We start from the raw sequence: 22075 nt of genomic DNA, 5'->3' as shown, positions 1-22075 counted from the left end.
TACGAAACTTTGAAGAATCCTTCTCCGCCACGGCTGGATTGCTAGTTACAATTGTGAAAAAAAAGGAATGCAGCATGAGAGCGGAGGATAAAATCGCTGCCATGTGAAGAGCCTAAAACATCTATTTGTGCTAGCAGCAACATATCACACTAAAAGTTGTGGACAACTGCAAAAGTTATTTTTTACTCTATGTTTTATACAACTTTTTTCCTCCCTCCGATCCAAATTAATTGTCGCAGATTTAGATTAAATGTTGCTTAAAATCTTGGTAGATCCATTGAACTTCCGATAACTAATTTTGATTAGAGGTAGTAACAAATATTGGTGTTATGTGTAATTTTCTTTATCCGCTGGAACGCTGAATTTGGAGCGGCGGGAAGAGGCCCACAAGGGCATTTTAGACCCTTTGTGCTTAAAATCAATCGACCACTCTTGCTTCGCATTCTGCGACATTTTTCATACTAGATGACCGGTTGCGCTATCGCGCAAATGGCAAAATCTAAACTATAAGATTTAGCTTTGATTGTATTTATTGCGAGCAAGAGGATAAAAAGATTGGTTCGAAATTTTGACCCACTTAACCAGTACCATGTAAACCAGAAATTATTATAAATGGGCTTCAGGGTTATAACAACTCCGTCCCCGACGCAAAGGGGTGGAATTCGCATGTAAATTCTACGGAAATTTAGAGAACTAGATGACCGGTTGCGCTATCGCGCAAATGGCAGAAATAGTACATGAGAGAAATGCCTAAATCAATGCAAACAAAAGACTATTAATAATATGCTAATGAAAAATAATATATAGGATGACCGGTTGCGCCCCAGCGCAAAGACCAAACCCGAGCTTGAATTGAAGCCATGTCCTATCAGTAAGTGAGTACATCGTGATAATCAGCAAGAAATGAAACGCAAATGAAGCCATAGTAAATAGACAACTGATAGTTCGGTTGCACACCAAGATGATCAGAAAATCACCAATAGCAATACATTGTCATACAACACAAACACAGATGATAGAATCAAAAGGTCGCACGATAGTAAATAGCCCATATTGCAATAATATGTTTAGTTCTACTCTGATGATGTTAGGGTAGATAGCTCATATATCTGGGAGCTATAAAGTACATGTAAATAAAGCAAAGGGGTTAAATAGAAATTTAGGATTTGGGCATTCTAACTCTAAACCATCCAGATCTCCCGTAATGTAGCCCCGTCCCCCTGCTCTCTCACCACTGTCAGGCTGCTACCAAATTAGAGCAGAGCAGTAGGTCCATGGCCTATGGCTTTGCTCGGAGAAGATGGACCGCCAAAACTGCAAAAAAAAGGTAGAACTACACATTATTGGTTTTCAACATCTCTATATAGAGAAGCTTAGCCAAAGGATAACACAGTAATATTATTTCCTATATGTTAGTGTATATAATTCCAGAACTTGGCTTTTAGTTTTCAGATACACTCCATTTACATTTTATTTGTTCAAGTTTATCTAATTTTCAATTGTACCCCTACAATAACCAATTTTACTCTTTTGAGACTTACTATTGATCTATTCTAGAACACTCAAATTCAAAATATCGTTGGCTCTTGCGATGTCAAATTTCCCATTAGAATGGAGGACCTTGCATAATCTCATGGTGCTTTCCGATGTGTCAATCTACAAATTCCACCTATTGAAGTATTATGGGCCTGCTATATCAAAGTTTTCAACATAATTGAGTGGTTCGAACACAATGCTAAGTTCTAATCTCAATGAGCTTCAGCGGCCAGGGATCATGGAAACACTAACCTGATGCTTCTAAACATAGATTCAGTCTTACCTTTCTATTCCTGGAACCCAACAATCAGTAGCAGCCTTTGCTCTTGTTGTTCAAAAAGTAAAACAACATCTTCAGACTTTTTATTGGAAGTGTATAACCCACTGAATCTACAGTTGTATAGGTAGAATATCCTAGCATGCTCCATTATTTTCCACAGGGAGGTAAATCTGAGATAGATGGATCCAGCTTTGATATTCTCAGGTAAAGGTGGACTTCACTTTCTTATCTGTCCTCGTCCTTATGAGGATATATATGTATGGCTAGCAACAATCGGTGTGATCTGTATACATCATAAATACAACCTCCATTCACCAAAACATCTTATATTAGGTAACAAAGTGTGAGTTATTCTCATAAATATTTTGAATTCGATAAATGATGTGGTCTCACAGAAGTGGCACAAACATCATTTTGAACGTAATCATTTGGAAGGTTGAGGAGTTAAATCGTCTGACATATCCCTATGACATTTCTTCCAAAAATCTGGAAGGTTGAGGAGTTAATATTAGTGGACCAAAATATGACGGTCTTTTTGCAAACGCCTAAGTAAACAATATCTCTCTGTGTAAACAAGGAAAACACATTTTCGTGAAGACAAACAAACTGGTCTGGTGGTTTACATATGAGGACAACAGAAACCATGTACCCCATGGTAGCCAAGTAAACTTAACGGGCAAAATGGATTCCATAATGAAATAAATAATCCACTTTGGGAGGAGGGATAATTGCACCTGTGGTAATATGGTCAGGCACTTTCTTTCCTGCAACTCAGCATCAGTAGTAATATTTTCCAAATCAAATTCACTGTCTATATATTTGCAGATACTCCACCCTCTGTGGCTAAGACAAGATCTTCCAATATCTTCCATTTTCATTAAATATGCACTTGATATTCTGAATGCAAAGTCAACATAGTTAGTTACTTTCCCTGCAGGATTTTTTTATGAACAACAATTAATTCTTGTGTTATCAAGGGTTCACAAAATAAGACATCTAACTTAAAAAACAGGTTTTGTTGTGGAGTTTTATCATGGATTGTTGCAGAAGTTCTGTATAATACAAACACTTGTAAACCCTGAACTAACTCTTGTAAGGTGAAACTTTAAGTAAACCAGAGTATGTTTGATAACCTAGTTTTGCTTCATTATATTGCTGACGGGTACGGGTAAGCAAATAAAATTGATGAGAACTTGCTCAACCCTGGTTTTTCAAAACTCTTGGCATAAACCCCATGAACTAACATACCTACTTTATCTACAAAGTAAAATACACATATTCCTTCTATAAGATTAGCTCCACAATTAAAATCCAATCTTTTTCAATATAGAGTGGGGGGAATCACCTAATTCCAAAAGATAACCAATCAATGAATTATCCTATGAAAACAAAGAAACAAATTATTAATACATTTCTGACTGAGCAAACCTTGATGGTGCTGGGCTTGGTCTGGAGAATGAAGGAGGCAGTGGATAATGCCCAAACCAGCCCCACACAGACTACCTCGACGACTGCAGTAACCCTCTGCCTGTGAGAAAAGCCAAGGAACATACAGAAATGAATGGAAAATAGAGAAGGCCCTTGTGTTGACAAAATTTTCTGATACATCAAGGCTGCTATACCGTGAGGGTTGCGCTGTGGCCACTCCGTCCATGATTCTGCCTCCAGAGCTTCGTACCAAGGGCCATGAGCAAGTCTAGGCTCGTGGAACTTCAGCATTCTCATTAGACAGATTGACTACATACACCTGCATAATGTCTCAAAGCGATGTAAACAAATTCCAAATTCCCCGTAGCTTCTAAGAAAGCCCCTGCAGAAAATAAAGTAGTAAGCACATGACATAAATTCAATAATTATACTGATGTGCATTCAAATTTCAGTGATGGAAGTGTGAGCATCCATACTAAACTTTATTGTTTGGTAAAAAGAGACATCAGGCTTCGAAGTACGCTCTTTGCAGTACTCGTCAATAATAAGAGATGCATGAATATATATGTGATTTCTAACTTGATTACAAAAATTATATTAAGGCAATCCACGGAGTTAGAGCCAGCCAAACAGGAGAGAAGGCATCGGAGCTACTAAATCACCTTCGGGGAGAAGGCCAAGACCACATGGGCATCTCTTATTTTCATGAACCACACAGCCACACAGCAAGACAAAAAATTTGGACAGCTCTCAATACGATTTCTTCCTTCCCCTTGATTAAGTCTACACTCTTAAAGACTGATACGACACAGAACTTTCCACCAGCAAACCCAATTCGATGCCAGCAGTCTAATATATGCAGAAGCAATACACCGCGACCTGAGAGCTCCTCGCGCCACGCCAGACGTCGCAAGCTTATTACACACCAAATGAGCATAGCCAAATCATTGATTGCACAAAAAAAGGAGGTGGGAAGGAGACGTATACCTACAGATGGCATGGAGACCAGAAGGTCACGTGGTTCTAGCCGAATACAAGTCTGGACGACCACCACGAGTCATCAGGCTGGTGGGGAGTGCACCATGTCAAAGAGCTCCATCGGACAAAAAGAGCCTCTGCCCTGAGTCGCCGCTGTTGACTCGCACAACCTGCGAGCAGCTAAATCAGACCATCTCATTGAGACAAGAAAGGAGGCAACCAGACGGCCCACCCCTATAACAATAATTATAAATTGTATCAACTCCATGTGACTTAAACACATGCTTAGTCTCGATGATCCTCATACGGTCACCGAAAGCTCCATTAGTTTGTCCAGAGTTGTTTTGGTCACATATTAATTGAGTATCAATAAGAACACATAACAGCCGTAATTATATCTAAAGTAAGACATACAATAATTAACCAACATAATGGCTACGCATTCAGTTTCTTGTGCGAGTACCTCAAATTAATTTCGCAAGTAACACATAATATATTTTATTCAAATTGAGAATTTCTGAATTGTGTAAACTACATTGTTTTTTCTTAACACGACAAGATTCTGCAAATGAACTCCATCGCAATATTTGGAAAACCTCTAAATATGAGTGTAAGGAACCAGTGCAATATTAAACTTATTCCCCAGTTTCCATAGTAGGTATAATCTTATTGTGTACAAATTCTGAGTGTTGAGACTTGAGAGCAGTCATGATCTCTACCATAGTAGCCTCAGCGAGACACCAATAGTTTATCAAACCACATGCTTTTTCCTGTAACAGGACTAACATTATTATATTTCTAAGGATCAGAATATTGGATAACAAGAGAAAGAAGTATTGATAGTGTAAAATCATAGCCTACATAGATATCAATCAAAATGAATAGGAAATCTACAACAAAATGAGCACATTCGAGTGCAACCAAGTATTTTCGACACAGATTCCAACACTATTCGAGTATCAGCGTGAGCAAACCACATCTATGACAGTCAGCCATTTCTATAATATGGTAAACTCGATCAAAATTCTTGTTTTCAATCCTTTAATAGATATGGTCCAATTTAGAATTGAGCAGATACTAATATCAGACATCACTTAATAGATATGGTCCAATTTAAATTTTACTGCACCGGAACATTAGAAACAAGAATGAGCCTATTTAAGAATTTTAAAATCGGCTAATATTAGCATGCCATCATAGTAGTTCAGATTAAAATCAGCTAATATTAGCATGCCATCATAGTAGTTCAGATAAAACAAGAAGAATGAGCCTATTTAATAGATATGGTACAACTTACTCTCAGTAGCGGGACTGCGGCGGCGGGGACTGCTTGCCATCCAGTGGCAGCAACAGTTGTTGCAAGAGGTTGTCTGAGTGAGACAACAAGTTAGCCTCTGGAAATAAGAAATTCAAAGCACGAAAAACATCTGTGTAAAATTATGAATTATGTGCAGTATCAGTTCAACACATTTATCTAGCTAGAATGAGGCACCATAAACTCGAGCTAGGTGAAAGTTAGAAAAAGCCTAGGGTCATCTATTAGTAGTACAATAATAAACGTCTATGTAATTACTCAGAGAAACTTGTATCAAATCATCACATGTGATCTTATTAATACCAAAGATTATATTGCCTAGAGATGGAGATTCACCACTCAAAGATCTAAAATAGCGTGAGATCCAATCATTAGCGAAAGTATTTAAGTTGCGAGTTTAAACAATGCATCAAAACAGAATCATAATCAATTGGAGATCAGCTTGGCCAACATCAATGCAAACAACCGCTAATTGTCTCTGTTTCAGATCTGATTTATTTACTCATGGTACCTACCTCTGCTAGTGACTGCAAATCGACCAAGAAAATGAAAAGTCAAATAAGAAATGTAATTTTCAATTGTGTAATTTTAGTGGTGTTTATTTTGATCAGTGCTATGCCATTGCCCACAATTCCTACTGATCATCCATGATTATATGTTCAGTAAAGTAGCCAAATATTTCTTTCGTTGCAGAACGTATTTCAATTGTCCCTTCTGATCAAAATTACGATGGATATGCAGTATATGCAGAGGAATCAATGAAATTGCAAATATATAATACTACATAACAGGCACATCACAACAAATCGTTGCAAAGCCGAGCATTTGTGTTCAGGGGAATTTTCAAGAACATAACCTTCCCAACATCACCGCAGAATTTTGGGCATGTAATATCTCTAGATCCACCATCGTGGTGTTCCTTGTCGGATCCTCGGCTGGCAGCCCTCCCAACCCATCTGCAGCACGTACCAGAAAGCCAACAGTAAAATTTGATCAAATGATGATTTTGCAACATTATTCAGTAAGCGACATACAATTCAGATAGGGACACACCGTTGACGGTCATTCAGGATTTGCAGCTTTCTTCTAGCATCACCGCTCCATTCTAATGGTGCGATCCTTTGAAATATAAAAACATTCCTGAATCTCAGACGTGTGTTCTTGGAATAAATATAGAAATTGGAAGCTTTATACGAACTAAAGCATTACGTGATAATATCTCCTATGAACAAACGAAGGAAACAAAAGTAGATACGCACAGTGACTGAAGATGGCAATAGTTTTTACTAATATAGTAAATCCAAATATGCTGCAATACCTGTATAACTTCTTTTCTACCTCTCCTCAAACTGAAATTCTGTAAGAGAAGCACAACATGATGCACTGGGTGGGCGTAAATGTCCAAACAAATCTGCAAAGTAAAAACACAAACATCACACTCACATATATGGACATTCAGGCAAGCAAGTTCATATGATTGCTTGTTTTCTATAAACGTTATAATTAAAAAATTACAAAAGGCCAAATTAAATTATAACATTGGTTGACTGCAAGGAATAGAACTCTAGTCGATACCATTTTGAACATGTTAGAAACAGGTTCCAGACCATGGTGACTTTTGAAAAGAGCATGTACATCCTTGAAAGATCCTCGACCTGGAGCAAAATATGAATGAGTGGGCAATTGTGTTCATGGCCACATTATATACCGTAAAGAATTATATATTTCTCTTTCTGATCAAACCCTGTCATCCCGAAGCAACGCCACATAACAAGCATACATTCAGACTTTGACTTGCATTTCAAGCTCAAACAGTGGAGGGTTTAAAATAAAGGACTCGGACAAGGTAACAGGTCGAACTGGACAATATTAACCAACAGCTTGCCTAGAACACCTGAAACCAAGAAACAGGGCAGGACATGAAATAGGCATACTGATTATTGGTAGGGTGTGTATATAACCATGAGTAAATGACTAATTAAATATAAATCCATAATTCTTTGTGCAAGAGAAGAGAGGCATATATATATGTCAATGTAGTCACAACCGATACCATTGCCTCATGACCACCGCCTCAACCACTGATTTTGTGGCTCAACGCCATAAGTCCTAACATATGACATGTGCCTCTACAAATTAAATAAATTCATATGGAAACTTCGAGGACATTATGTCTTAGTTAAGCCGATATCCAAAACCCAAAACAAAATCAACCGGCCATTTCATTAAGTGGACGGTCTGGATTGCATAGGAAGGTAAAATATACTGAGCTCATAGCCTTGCTGGCTTTATATGAGAGAGGATACTCAGGTGATGATACTTATAGAGGCCATGGGGTCAAAAGCCTTTGCAACAGCCAGCAGGGCTGCTGCTCCGACGACACCATATGCTACCCTCTGCTGTAACAGCCAGGCTCAGAACGGATGGGTCTTGCAGAAGAGATGGTATTAGCTGCTAGGGCATTTCTTCTGTGAGAAGGAAGAGGAACAAAGGAAGGAGGAGATGGATAGTTACCTTGGCCAGAACTTGTTGCCCCTGAGGTCAGGGTCAGCAAGAAAGCATGGTCGTGTGCTGGGCGGCAGCCACAAGCCCCTTGTCATCAATCTGCACAACCTTGAAGCGCTTGGTCATCAATATCCAATGGTATCCTTATAGTAGATCAAAAAATCATCTGAACTCTGCACATAACACAGCAGAAGGCCAGATTGAGGGATATTGCACTATAATAACACTAAAAATGGCTAGATCAGTTCTCCGAGAAGTTGCTTTAGCTGGCATGCTTAAATAGAAAATTATTAGATAGATGCTTATAAATATGACCTCTGATGTCATGATGTCATTAGTGAAACAAAGTTTAGGAAACCTCTGAATAAATCCACTACATCATCAACACCAAAAGGTTTTCCATTGTGAACCTGCAAGAGTGAACTGAATTATTACAAAATTAAATAAATCAAAGAGCAAATTACAGAGATAAGAACTATACCTCGTTCCATTTTATCAAATGAGCATACTCAATGCAATTAGCTGCAGTTCTCGGAGTCCCGGCGGAGGTACATAAGGGAAACCTGACTTGGGGAGGGAAAATCCATAGGTTAAGAAAAAATTCAGAATGGTGTGAACCTCAGGATGATAGCTACATCAGACACCCTTTTCCAGTCACACCTCCTCCTCCTCCTCCGTCCCCTGCACCCAAGAAAAACAAGAGCGAGAGCAGAGAGAAACAGAGATAGAAAGGAAGAGAAACAGAGGGGAGGAAGAAGCAAACCTGGATGGTCCTCCACTCACACCATCTCCTCCTCCGTTCCCTGCAGATAGGAGAAACAATAGCGAGAGCAGAGAGAGGGAGATAGAGAGGAACAAAGAGGGGAGGGAGAAGCAAACCTGAATGGTCTCATTGTTGGCCCTGCAGCTTCACCCCAAGTTGCCACCCACCCCTGCCACCCACGGCCTCCAGCCACCTCCGCCTCTCCTCCTCCTCGTCGGCCCGCCGGTTGGTCGCCACCGGCGTCACCAGCACGAAGAGCTCGCAACATCTAACCCTAGCCCGCCATCTCATCGAGCTCGCGGCCGCCGTCACAGCCGGTCTCTCAGCACCACCTCTTGTCGAGGCGCTCGTCGATGAGCCGGCGCCGCCGCTGCCGGTCTCCCCCGCGCCGCCCACCTTCAACCCCGACGGATCTGGTGCCTGTGCCTCCTCCGGTCGTCCTAACCAACGAGCAAGCACGGAGCTGGCGGTAGGAGGCGGCGGATTGGGCAGGCGGCAGTGGATTGGGCGGTATGGAGTGGATTGTGGAGGAGGAACCAGATTGGGGGAGGGGGAGAAGGAGAGGATGCGGGATTGGGAACGAGAGGAAGCCGGGGACTGGGCTGGCCGACGGGAGGGGATTGGTTGGTATGCTTCTCACCGCGAGGAAACATGCTACGCTCCCGAGCTGCCTCCGCTCTCTCTGTCTGGAGGCCCCGCACGTAGTCTGGCCCAGCCGTCATGCACGCAGCAACAGAAGCAGTCGGTATAGAAAAATTTACAGTATCCAACGGCTGTGGTAGAAAGCGGGAGGAGAATTTACTGTTGCGCTGAAAACGTGTGCTCCAGATTTGTTTGCCCCCTTTGGATGGCCTGGTTGGCCGGGTAGTATTAGAACATTTATAGGAGAAATGTCCAATAACATTGTCCTGCAGACAATAGCACTATGTATAAACTCAGGAAGCAGAGGCACGAGTATGCAATTCAAACTTGAATTTATAGCATGAAAACTTATGTTTGCAGCACAAATTACTACCAGATGGTTTCATTATTTACAAATTTAGGAGGCGGTAGCCAACCTCGATAAATTACTCCTCGCTAATATGCAGAGAAAACCTCACTTCAACTCTATCCCCGTCCTTGAGCTTGGGGATTTTCTATTAACTTGTCACATTTGTGCTCATTCGTTAACCAGCGCAAGCGGCCATGATCCGGTAGCAATCCTCGCTATCTTCACATACTGTCGATGAGACAATGTCCAACGCATAGAGATATTGGTCCGGTAAGAGCTCTTGAGCTGAAAAGATCGCACGACGGAAGGAATAACTGAATGTGATTAAAAAGTTCACTCGCAAAGACTTTGTATAAAAATTGGATAGACATATAAAAGGAAGGTGAAGCACCATAATAGCATGGCTCTAAGTGCTACAACTACTGCAGAGTTGTTTTTTAATCGCACATCATCTCATGAAATTGAAAGCGAGATGGAACATCGGTGAGTATAATGGAACCTCATATACAATACCTATGTGTTTGCGCGAGTATATATTCATAATAGTACTATTATATGTGCTTTATCCAACTCGAGTTCAGCTAAGATATCACAATTGGTAATAGTACTATTATATGTGCTTTCTCCAACTCGAGTTCAGCTAAGATATCACAATTGGTGTGCCTTGGTATGACAAAGGAAATAGAAATATGAAGTTATAAATAACTTATCCCCGTTGAGGAGCTTAATTAGATAATACCATTGAACTGCCCAAGAAGAAAACAACCTTTTGATAGAGTAGAAGGGCTCAAATACTATAGCAAGAATGAAAAGGTTACCACACCCTTGAAACAAAGAGGAATGAACTTTTATCTTGATCACTAAGCCATGAACAACGCTACTTGTTCCAAACAGAAAAAGTTCATCTCTCGTTAAACTTAGAATAACACATGCTTATATAGTGCCTTCGATTTACGTAGAGAAAACAAATCTGATCTTATCAAGCATTATATGGCATCATGTTGAACTGTGTAGCTGTTATTATTATATGGCATCCGGAGAAAGGAAAGTGGTGTGCAAGAAACCATTATCCAATTTCAATGCAAGTTTTCCAAGTAAATCAATCAAATGTGGGATATGCACTTCTAATAGAATAACCATAGCCAAATATTGCACAAATCAACCCTCAACTCCCATTTTCGTCATAAAAAAAATCATGCACATTCGAAATATCATATCTGGACCATTTTCGTTATAAAAAAAAATCATGCACATTCCACTGTTTACATATATAGAGGTTGGAGGAGGAGAAGGAGCAATCGAAAAGGAGAACTTACGATGGGGGGCTGAGGCATTGAGGGTGCTGGAGGCCGTACCTTCCCCGTCGTGGCTTGGTCTTCGGTCTTCCTCGGCTGGGAACACTCCCAGCTAGGGTTTCGTCGGAGGCCGCCGCCGAGCATACGTCGGCCATGGTGTGGAGGAGCCGCGACGGCGGCGTCGACCCGAAGCAGGGATACGACAAATAAAATACCAAGGAATCACTTGAATGAGCATAACTTAATTAAAAGGATACATATGTTAGATTAATCTCGTTCACAATCAAATCACAAAACCATGAAAATTTCAAATAACATAGTCTATGAAATAAGTAAATATTGAATAGAAAATTGTACCTTTGAACACTGCAAAAATTACATCTTTCAAGAAAGAAAGATGCATAAATAATTAACCATGTCCTAATTAACCAATCAAGTTTTCAATCATGTGATTGTTGCCAGCAAATAAGAATAAAACCGTTCGCAATTTCATCAACATGAACACAATGACCTGTACAATCCTACAAATCGGCATATGAGCTGAAAGGTTGTATTTATTTACAGCACTGAAATCTATGAACAAAAGCTATATAACTACAGTTTTGCAAAAACAGATCAGCAACTTGTTTTCTTCTCATTACCTAGCCCAGTTCATCAATACTTATTAATATGACAATTCAGTACCATTAATCTTACATGACTTCCAACAACATTCATTTGGAAACACCTTCATAATTCAGTTCTGTAAGCTACATTACCTGTGGGTTGCTCAGCAGCCTCTTCGACGTCATAGAAGCTTCCCGTTACCAGTGCCCCTCTCATAAGGGGCCATCACCAACTCGGCCTTCTTCGTGTTCTTGCCAAATTGGACAACCAAAAGCACTAATCCTGATAACCGACAGAAAGACATGACAATAATTAATCTAGGCTAACTAAAACCGGAATCTGCAAGTATTCAAACATAATCATCAAGTAATTATGAATATTAAAATCCTTACATAATCATCAAGCAACAAAATCCAGAATTAAAATTGTACATAATCATCAAGCAACAAAATCCAGAAATAAAACCATGATAAGAATTATGGACCGTAGGGAGTACATTATAACCTCTAACATGTCCTCCTCAAGTTAGAATCAGCAGGAGTCGCGTAGCATATGGCTAGACTGAAATCCCATGCAAATTTGCTTGTTTAAATTATAAACTATATATTTTTACATCATCTTGAATCATGAGATAAAAATATATGAGAATTAGAAAATGAGTTCAAACATTCATAGTACTTTGCATAGTAAACATATGTAATTTTTATGCAAATGATCCTTGATAAACTGAGCATAATGTCATTGCCCTGATTTTGCTTCTAGATTATAGAGAGATTGTCCAGGCTAGAAAGAAAGGATGGAAAGGACAGAGATAACCGAAAGTAAACGCAGCTAACATATATGTCCGATTGCGTATTTTTGTCCATAAATGTAAATGCATAGCATTATAAGAACAGTAAACAAAGGCTGACCAACAATGACTAATGAGCAAGGGGATTGATTCTATCTAGTTTGCAGCTCCAATTTACCATATTTCACTTGACAAAGTAATTAATGAGCAAGGGGATATCGATCAGGTGAAACACCACTTTTCTTCAGTTTCTCTGCTAGAGTTCCGAACCCCACTTTCCTCAACTAATACTGTGTGCAAAATGCAACTAATGAGTAACCAGAGTATGAGCTGTGCATTTATTCCAACATGTACGGACTATTTTGCTACTGAACGAAATACTATACACAAGAGACAACCTGTGGTACCTCATGGAGTGACAATGATGATAGTGCAATGTGAAACAGAGTAAATTTTGCACATGAGCAGTTGCAGTGGCATCATATCTGGATAGATCTCTATATAACTTTTCCACAACCATAAGGTACTGGAACTGCATGCTGGCCAATGGCATCATATCTAAAAAAGTAACAAACTATTTTAGTCAAATGGCTGGTCCGAAATAAAATTATTTAAAAAAATATGAACAAATGATTAAAATAGGGCAATATGAACCGAATAGCCACAACGACTCAATTCACCGATTCTATTCTCCCAAAAGAATCAAAGCCTTTCTGAGGTGCTGAAAGACGGCAAAGCAATCAACAACACAAGAGGCAATGGATATGCACACCGGCAGGAACAAGATTCAAGCAAGCTTAAACCACAACATCCCATGATTACAGATACCGCTCTTCTATATACTTTAGCATTCTCTCTAATTAATACCAAAGATCACAAAACCATTCTTTGCAAATAAGCTAGTGTAAAATAGGGCGCATTCCAGAAATTATAAATCTTCAACATTTACAGAACACAACTTTTAGGTATATACAAAATAAGCTTTGCATAACCTAGAGCTAAAATTAAAGACATCACAGCCCAGAAGCAATACACTTCCCATTGTATGCATAAGTAAGTATTAGGATGTTGCCATGTAAGGCCCAGCAACATTTTAATTTCTAAGAAATATATCATCACTTGCGATCACGCATAACGAAGATTTAAAATTTCCTGCAGCACGGCAGAAACAAGGGACAAATATTACGGTGTGCAATAGTAAAGCCACCATAATGAAAACAGGTTGCTTGTATTTCATTACGTTACTAACTGAACCAATCCTAAACTCGCCATAATATTCTCCAGAGGGAAACTCTAGTTCATGTCACATATTGCATAGAAAATCGTTGACATAAAAAGGAAGAACATTAAATGCAACTAAATAATAAGATTAATGCTCAAGCCACTCACCAATAGCTGTTTTCCATACATGGACGGGAAATCAAAGGAGCGGGTCAGCGGCGAAGCAAGCAGCATGTACTGTACTATTGGTATTGTGTCGGTGAACCCGAGCATCTAGATCTTGACAAAGTACCTTCTGAAGGGTTAGGAACCAGGTGTACATCGGCACATCGCCATGACCACACAGCTTCACTAACTCAATTCTCCATATTAAGTATCAATTTGTATACAGCTGATGTCACTCTCACAAGTGTCGTTGGCGCTCTCCTATCTTCAGGAAACACAAATAAAGCTACACAGCAAGAAACAACCCAAGAGACAGTGAGAAGAGGGGCAATGTATTTGCATGAACATCATACTTTTCCATTTTACTCATCTACAAAAATAATTTCAGAAAATTTCAGAACATTATACAGGGAGGCAATCTAACCTCAAAGAAGCCATGAAGTTGTAGCTGTTGACCTGTTGTACCAACAACACTGGTAGAAGTAATGCCAGTCTGCCAACTGTGGATTCATGGAGAGGAGCGAACCGTGCATGGCGAGACATGCGCCATCGCTCCAGCGCAGCTTCACTTGATCTCGATGCCAGCGTGTCTTGATCTGAATTATCCGCATGATATAAATTTAAGAACATAAAAGATTATAAATAACACTAATCAAGGTAATTGACACCATGCTTTCCACCGGAAGATCCAAAAAAAGACTTGAAAGGCAATAGTTTGGATAAAAATTATGGAAGATCGGCACAACACATGATAACAATGAAGTAAATGCAGTGCTTGCTCATGTTAGCTAATTCAGAAGTGGTTGTAGCTTCAGCAAGAAAAAACAAGTTAGCATGAACCCCTGAGCTAATTTAGAGCAGTATCATGTTCTAATTAGAAAACAAGATAAAGCTAGAGACCCTAGTAATCAGATAAGAATCATGGGCATAGAGAGGGAACAATTTGGTTAACATATATATATGCAAGAGCTAGGAAACGGCATGTGTTAATATCAGCATCCATGGCTTTATGTAAGTAGATGTAAGGCTCAAACCACGGATCATGCCATGCAATAGCAAACCTCAAGCCATCATATTTGATAAATAATGTTTTTCAGTGCATGATTGATACAGAAACACACCACGGCAGGGTTTTTTTTTATCAACCATGAACACTGTCTGCTATCATTTAAACCTATGTTTTGATTTAACAAGTCGACATGCATCCAATTTATGAATCAAACAAACAGAAGAGCATAACCTTCAAGAGGATGGGCTCAAAATTGCCTAAATAATCTCAGAACCTCACCCAATGTACCTCGTCAGGCTTGGTTGAATTTCTCCTTCTTCTATTTGATCAAGATTTTTCCCTCCCGGTAGCATCCAGCCTCCGGGCATGAATCTTGTGCCTCATCTTGAAATCAAAGCAAGGAAATCAGAAATCCAGATGGAAGAAGCGGAAAAGGAAGCTAGATGTGAATACTAATCAGAAATCCCTTCTTCCTCGTCCATCCTCTGTCCTCCGTCAGCCACCACCGCACATGTTCTCCCTCCTCGTAGCATCCAGCCGCCGCCTGCCGTAGCTGTGCCGGAAGACGACGTCGAGGCCGGCGGAAGAGGAGAGGACGAGGCGTCACCGCCGCCCTCCTCCGTGCTCCTGCTGCACCTCCTCCAGCCCACGACCGCGACCGTTCTCGTCCGGCTCCATCCCGACGTTGGCCCATCGAGCGAGAGGAGCTGCAGATTGGAGAGGAGCCCGGCGCCTCTGGTCGCCGCCGCCACCGCCGCCACCGCCGCCTCCGGTCGTCGCGGGTCCGTCCCGCGTCGGCCCGTCTGTGGCCGCGCCCGGCGCCTCCGGTCGCCGCCGCCATCCGCCCTCCTCCTTGAACTCGCCGCACGCCGGCGCAGCGGAGCGATGGACGGCAGGAAACCCCGTCCCTCGCTGCTCCTCCACCTCCGGCGCTCGGTAGGTCGAGGGAGAGAGGCGCAACGGCGGCTCGGGGAGGAGGAGGGGCGAGGCACGGCGACGGCGGCGGCTCGGGGAGGAGGAGGGGCGAGGCACGGCGACGGCGGCGGCTCGGGGAGGAGAGTGAGTCTGGAAGTGGAGGGGAGTACGGGGCTCAGGAGTGCATTGGCTCGATCTAGGTTTTCAGTTTTCACCGCGATGTGCGATCTGAGCGACCCGAAACGAGCAGTATCGCTCACTCTGGTCGCTGGTCCCGCACACTCCTGGTCCCAGCCGTCAGTGACCTATCCAGACAAGCAGCGAGTGAGAAAAGAGTTACCGCATCGGACGGCTGCTGTCAAAAGCGGGTCTGAGTTTGTACTGTAGCTCGGTAAATGAACGACCAAGATTGTTTTGCCCCTTTTGAGTGCCTTGGTTGGCCGGGTAGTCTAGGGACATTTATAGAAGAAATTTGCACCTCTGCTATAGAAATAGCAAATCATTATCATATTTTTCCAAACTCATAAGCCTCTCTAAGACAAATGACAAACCCTCGTATTTTTAAATGGAACGTTGATGATCAATTGGATAAAAACTTTTACTCCTCATTGATTAGTTATGTGGGGGTACTATTGTGGAAAATTACGGTTGGGAAAACGCATCGAAAAATTACTGCCAAAGAATAAAAAAGGGAAAAATACGACTAATAATTACAGTAGGATAAGTAACTACAGTGGAAGAGATATCTTGGGGTAACTACCGGTGAAAATGACGGTTGGAAAGTTATGTCAATTTTCGTATCGAAGAACAGGAAAGTACCATGGGCGAATTGTTGCAGAGAAATTACTCATTGGCAAACAATTACCGTAGGGTAATACCATCGAAAAATGACGGCAGAAGAAAAGTTGTGTCGACGAATTACCATCGAAGGATAAAAGAGGGGAGTAAAATAAGACTGTCGTACCCGTAGTTACAGGAAATTATGGACACAAAGTTGTGTCAGAAAATTACCTATTAGAGAATTAAAAAGAAAAGACCAAGATGGCAGCCTCTGATAGGATAAAAATAGCTCTCCGCGACAGCAAGTAGCAAAGGCATGAGAGGCTCTATTTCCTCTGCCCTCAATATGCAGATAGATGAATGACCGTACAAGATTACTTTGTAGATATATTTAAAAAATGAAAGTACCACTAAAAATAAGAATATTTATATGGTTCTAGCATTGTAAGAGCATCTCCAGCCGTTGTGGCTCCCCAGGCCAAAATCCGGCGCTATTTAGCGCCGGATTGGATAAAAGTTTGGCCTGAGGAGGCCCATTTTCCCAGCAGCGAGTCCAGGGCGGATGAAAGTTTTTGACAAAATTCGGCGAATTCGGACAGAAGTAGGCGAAACTCGTGCAAACATAAGCAAAATTTAGAGATATTTAACTTATATAGGCGAATTCGTACATATATAGGCCGAATTCGTACATATTTGAATTCGGCGACAGGGAAACATTAACTTAAACTAATAGCGGCCTCCTACATGCCGAAATGGCGGTAGAAGGTCGTTTAGTCCGCACCGTCGTCGTCGTTGCTCGAGCTGGCGGCGTCCTTTGGCGGCGCCGCCTCGTACCAGCGGCTCGAACCCTGGCCAGGGTCGCCGGCGCGTGGCGGCGTCGGCCGGTACATGTCGTCGTCGCTGCTCTCCTCGAGCTTGATCAGCTCGACAGGCCTGGGCGCGGTGTTCGTTGCCGCGGACGGTCCGGCGGCGCGGACGGCGCGTTGCCACGCGGCGGCCATGTCCAGCAGCCGACGCTGCTGCTCCGCCTCCTGGCGCTCCCAGTCCTGCCTGGACCACTCGAGGGCGGCGTCGATGGGGAGGGTGTTGTCGGCGGGCACCAAGTTGTTCAGCGACCTGGTGATCGCCTCCTCCATCGCGGCCTCCTCCGCGCGCTTGGCCTCCTCCTCGGCGAGCTGGTTGGCGGCAGCCTCCTTCTTCGACGTCTCCCTCTTCCGCCCGCGCGATGGAAAGGAGGGCTGGTCGCGGATGACGAGGGCGCCGCTCCTGCGCCCTCTGGTCAGCGGTGGAGATGCCGGCTCCTTCTTGTCGAAGACCGGTGTCGACGGAGACGCCGACTCCTTCTTGATGAAGACCGGGGGCGCCGATCCGCCGGACCTGGACGCGGACCTCGACCCAGACGAGGAGGAGGACGCCGTCATCCTCCTCGGCGTCCAGGAACTGCCGTGTCGGCGCGACACGGTAGCCACCTCCGGCGGCGGCATCCCCAGAGGGGGGAGTTCCCACCCTCGATGTACGCGGGCACATTCGCGAGGGTGCGGTTAGGCGCGCTCCACCACCGGCGGCGGCCGGCAGCGTTGTTCCTAGCAGGAGGGGGAGGAGGCCCGTCGTAAGCGGCGAGTTCGCGCTCGTACCTGCGCCGGAAGAAGGCGGTCCATGCCTCGTAGTTGTCGGGGAAGAAGCGCGGCTCTGCGCGCTGCTCGTCACTCAGAGTGACGAGCACCGTGTCGATCTCCGCCTCCAGGACGGCGCGACCCATCGGCGGCGGCGGGATCGGGACGCCGCCCGCACTGAGTCGCCATCCTCCCGGCGCGCGGAAGTCCGGCGGCACCGGGTAGCCCGCCAGGTGGAGAAGCCGGCCTCCCACTGGTGGAGAGAGCGGCGGCCGAAGCCATTGTTGGCCGCGCCGTCGTTCGCCATTGTTTGATCGCCGCTAGCTCGCTTGAGATTGGAGAAGATTGGAAAGATTGAGCACAGTGAGCATGGTGAATGCGGCCAGACGCGGTAGTTCGGTGATAAATAGAGGTCGACGCGCGTGAAACCGAGGCGACGACATTAACTCGCCGCGTGGAAACGATGTGTCCGGCGAAGACTGACTGGCGGCAGGCTTTTTCAGCGCGCGGAAGACGATGCGATGAGGACAACGATCGGTCTCTCTCGCCGACAAGTTGGGGCCACCAGCCGCGCGGGAAAGTTTCTCGGCATTTCCCGCGCTTTCTTTTCGTTCGGAGTCCCCGAGCGCTCCCGGGGGGGGTGGGGATGGCCTGGGCTCCCCAGACGGACGAAAGGCCTAATCTGGACGAAATCGAGGAACCGGGGGCGCGATTAGGCGGTTTTCGTCCATCCGGATGAAAAAAACACGTCCTGGGGCCTCGTCGGGGAGACGGCTGGGATGCTCTAATGTCCTACTCACCACAGATAACTTGGCTAAAAGGAATTGGTAAGGTTCTAGAAATATTGTTTTTGTGATCAAGTTGAAAACAATATTTATTCCCACAGCAATTCACTTACTGGTCGGAGAACGCATCAGGATCTCGTGTGAACTAATATGATTATTGTTAACACAGGATTATGTCATCCAAATAATATACTATTGCAAAGTAAGTCAGAACTAGTAGTATTATTTACTACGTAGATATTTGCTGCAGAGATGGTCTGCTTCAACTTCAAGTAGTTTATGTAGAGATGATCTGTTTCCACTTCATCTGATCTTCAGTCAGCGATGGTTGTTTGTCAATTGATTTTTGCTGTAACGATGTGTTCCAGCTTCTTCCGGAAGCGTACAAAGTCTAGCTTCTTTTTTCCATAAAGAGCATTTTACTACTTAAAATATTTTAAACATTACATTCGACCTCTGAACTAGGATGCTTACGGCCGCTCAAATCCACAAGTACCAACAGAAAAATAAAAGACGCAATACAAGTAATCATAAGAAACTATAAAGGTGCATATGATGATGGAGAACCAATCCGTAGATTAGATGCCATCCATGTTCGATAAATGTATCTCTCGCTCATTTGCACCCTAGTATTAAAGACCTAACCCTAGCCCTACTCCCGCACCTAGGTTTCCAACAAAAGGCACTAATTGGTGTGGGGTCTCCATGATAGTTCCCATGGATGTTTGACTTGGGTTTAGGGAAAAAGAGCGCCGGTAAATCTTTCGGCTATCAAACAAAAGGGAGGCGATATTTTACCCAGGTTTAGTCCTCGGAGGGTAAAACCCTAACTCATTCTTGTCTAATCTTGATTATTGATGAAGCTTATAATGTCGCCGTGATGGATTATGGTGATAAATCAAGGAGACAAGAATCGTGTGTGTAAGGTTCTGGATATGTCGTCCTCCCCTACGACCCCTCCTAGCCTTTATTAATGAGGCTAGGTCGGAGGTGTCCTAGTCGGGTCTTCTTCTTGTTCATCAAGCCAAGGACTTAGGGCATCTCCAACGGGGCGACGCAAACGGACGCTGAGCAACCGTTTGCTTCCGTCGTGACCGAAAATGCGTCTCAGCCCTGCGCCAGCGGGGCGACGCAAAGTGAACGGGCCGTCCGCGGCGACGCAAACCTGGCCCAAATATGCGCCGGTTTGCGTCTCCGCGGACGCTCCGCGCCGAGCGTCCTCCTTTTCTTACCCGGTCCCGCAAGTCAGGGACAGCGAAATCGAGCGCTTCGATTTGCTTCTTTTTCCCCTTCTTTGCTGCCCTAGTGCGACGCCACCACCCCAACCACACCCGGCGTAGCGGCGCAGTACTCGTCGTCGGCTCGGTTCTCGCCGAGCGGGAGAGCAGGATCGTAGTCGGGGTTGGCTTCGGCGCGTACCTGCCGCCTATTTTGGGGCCAAACGTTGCCGGTAGCGCCGCCCACGACCTGTTCGGTCAATTGCGCCGGTAGGTGTCTTACTCCTGTTTTGGGCGCTATTGTGCACGACCATTGATCCACATTTCGTACCCACGCCGATGGACATGTGGCAGATGCTGGACAAGTTCCGCGCGGAGGTCGTTGACTCCTCTTCGGACAAGGAGTCCGATTAGTCCACGCAGACATTGGCAACTACTGTGGCCTCCATGATCCACGAGTTCAATTCAAACAAGGGGCCGGTGTATCGGGGCTATGTCAAGGGCCGCTCAAAAAACCTGCCGCGCAACAGAGTGGAAGGGCAGCTCCGGCTCCACATCACCGATCCGGTGTTCAAGGAAAAAATGTTCCGGCGCCGGTAATGTCAAGGGAGCTATTCGTGGTCATTCTACGGGGAGTCAGACACAACGACTCCTACTTCCAATGCAGGGCCGATGCAACAGGTGCGCTAGGTTTCACCTTCTACCAAAAATGCTCCGCGGCTATTCGCATGTTATCATATGGAATGGATGCTTATATATTCGATGAGTATCTTCGAATGAGTGAGAGCACCTGCCTTGAGGCCATGTACAAATTTTGCAGAGCCGTGATTGTCGTGTTTAGACAACATTACTGTAGGGAGCCAACTGTTGAGGATACAAGGCGGCTGTTGTCTATCAACGAGTCTAGAGGGTTCCCAGGAATGATTGGCAGCATAGATTGCATGCACTGGGAGTGGAAGAACTGTCCATTTGGATGGCAGGGTCAGTACAGCGGGCATGCGGAGGAACGGACTTCATTCTTGAAGCTGTCATATCTCAAGATTTATGGATTTGGCATTCATTCTTTGGCATGGCCGGTTCCAACAATGACATCAATGTGTTGCACCGATCACCGGTTTTCAACAGGCTCATGCAAGGCAAAGCTCCCCGGGTGAGCTACGAGGTTAATGGAAATGAATATGACAAGCCATATTATCTTGTTGATGACAATCTACCCTGACTGGGACACACTGGTGAAGTCTGTCCGTAATCCAAACTCCGAGAAGACGAGGAGGTTTGCCAAGACACTACACCACAACACTAGATTCCCAACTGACATCGGTCGGCAAAAGTTAGTATCATCAACAAAATGTTGGTCGGTAAAGCTTCTGTCGAACAGTTGGTCGGGAAAACATGCACAGGGTAACCGATTGTTGGTCGGAAATGTGTAGCCGTCGGATGATCGGTCGGTAAAACAATGCCGACCAACCATGGGTCGTTAAGTGGAGCGACCCGCCAACATTTGGCCTAACGCGCGCGGAGCGAAAAATAATTGCGCCAACATTTGGCCCAACGCGCGCACAACTTTCATTTCCCACACAGTAAAATCTCCATAGCCGCGCCTCTGAACCCTAAATCCCCAAATCCGCAGGCACTCGGAGCTCTCCCATCCGCCTCTCCACCACGCGAGCCAGCGGCGGCGCTATCTCTTCCGGTCACTCCGCTGCCAGCCACCACCGGCACGACCTCTCTCGCACCACCCTCTCCTTTCTCCTGCACCAGATCCAACAACCCCAACCAAATCCCTAACCGCACTTCTACTCCCGCATCCATATTGATGAGAGAGGCAGAACAACGGCGGCGGCGCGGCTGGGCTTGCTCGCCGGAGAGCGTGTGCATCAACG

The 22075-nt window shown here is 44.2% G+C and overlaps 2 long non-coding RNA genes across 3 annotated transcripts; both read right to left on the bottom strand.

The window, feature by feature from the left end:
- Positions 1–3244: 3244 nt before the first annotated feature.
- On the bottom strand, positions 3245–4689 carry LOC124683900. The gene is made up of 4 exons (XR_006996851.1): positions 4232–4689; positions 3907–4123; positions 3439–3626; positions 3245–3344 (listed from the first exon to the last, which is right to left on the bottom strand). It is a non-coding gene; the product is annotated as an uncharacterized LOC124683900 (long non-coding RNA).
- A 7181-nt stretch (positions 4690–11870) lies between these two features.
- LOC124683899 lies at positions 11871–15493 on the bottom strand. Of its 2 annotated transcripts, none has more exons than XR_006996849.1 (5): positions 15171–15493; positions 14298–14469; positions 13877–14159; positions 12886–13045; positions 11871–11979 (listed from the first exon to the last, which is right to left on the bottom strand). It is a non-coding gene; the product is annotated as an uncharacterized LOC124683899 (long non-coding RNA). The 2 variants fall into 2 exon arrangements; XR_006996850.1 differs by having other exon boundaries at positions 12895–13045.
- Positions 15494–22075: the final 6582 nt, after the last annotated feature.

This window comes from Lolium rigidum, chromosome 1 (genome assembly GCF_022539505.1).
Source record: "Lolium rigidum isolate FL_2022 chromosome 1, APGP_CSIRO_Lrig_0.1, whole genome shotgun sequence".
In the NCBI taxonomy this organism is placed as follows: Eukaryota; Viridiplantae; Streptophyta; class Magnoliopsida; order Poales; family Poaceae; genus Lolium; species Lolium rigidum.
This window is presented reverse-complemented; position numbering and strand designations above follow the sequence as displayed.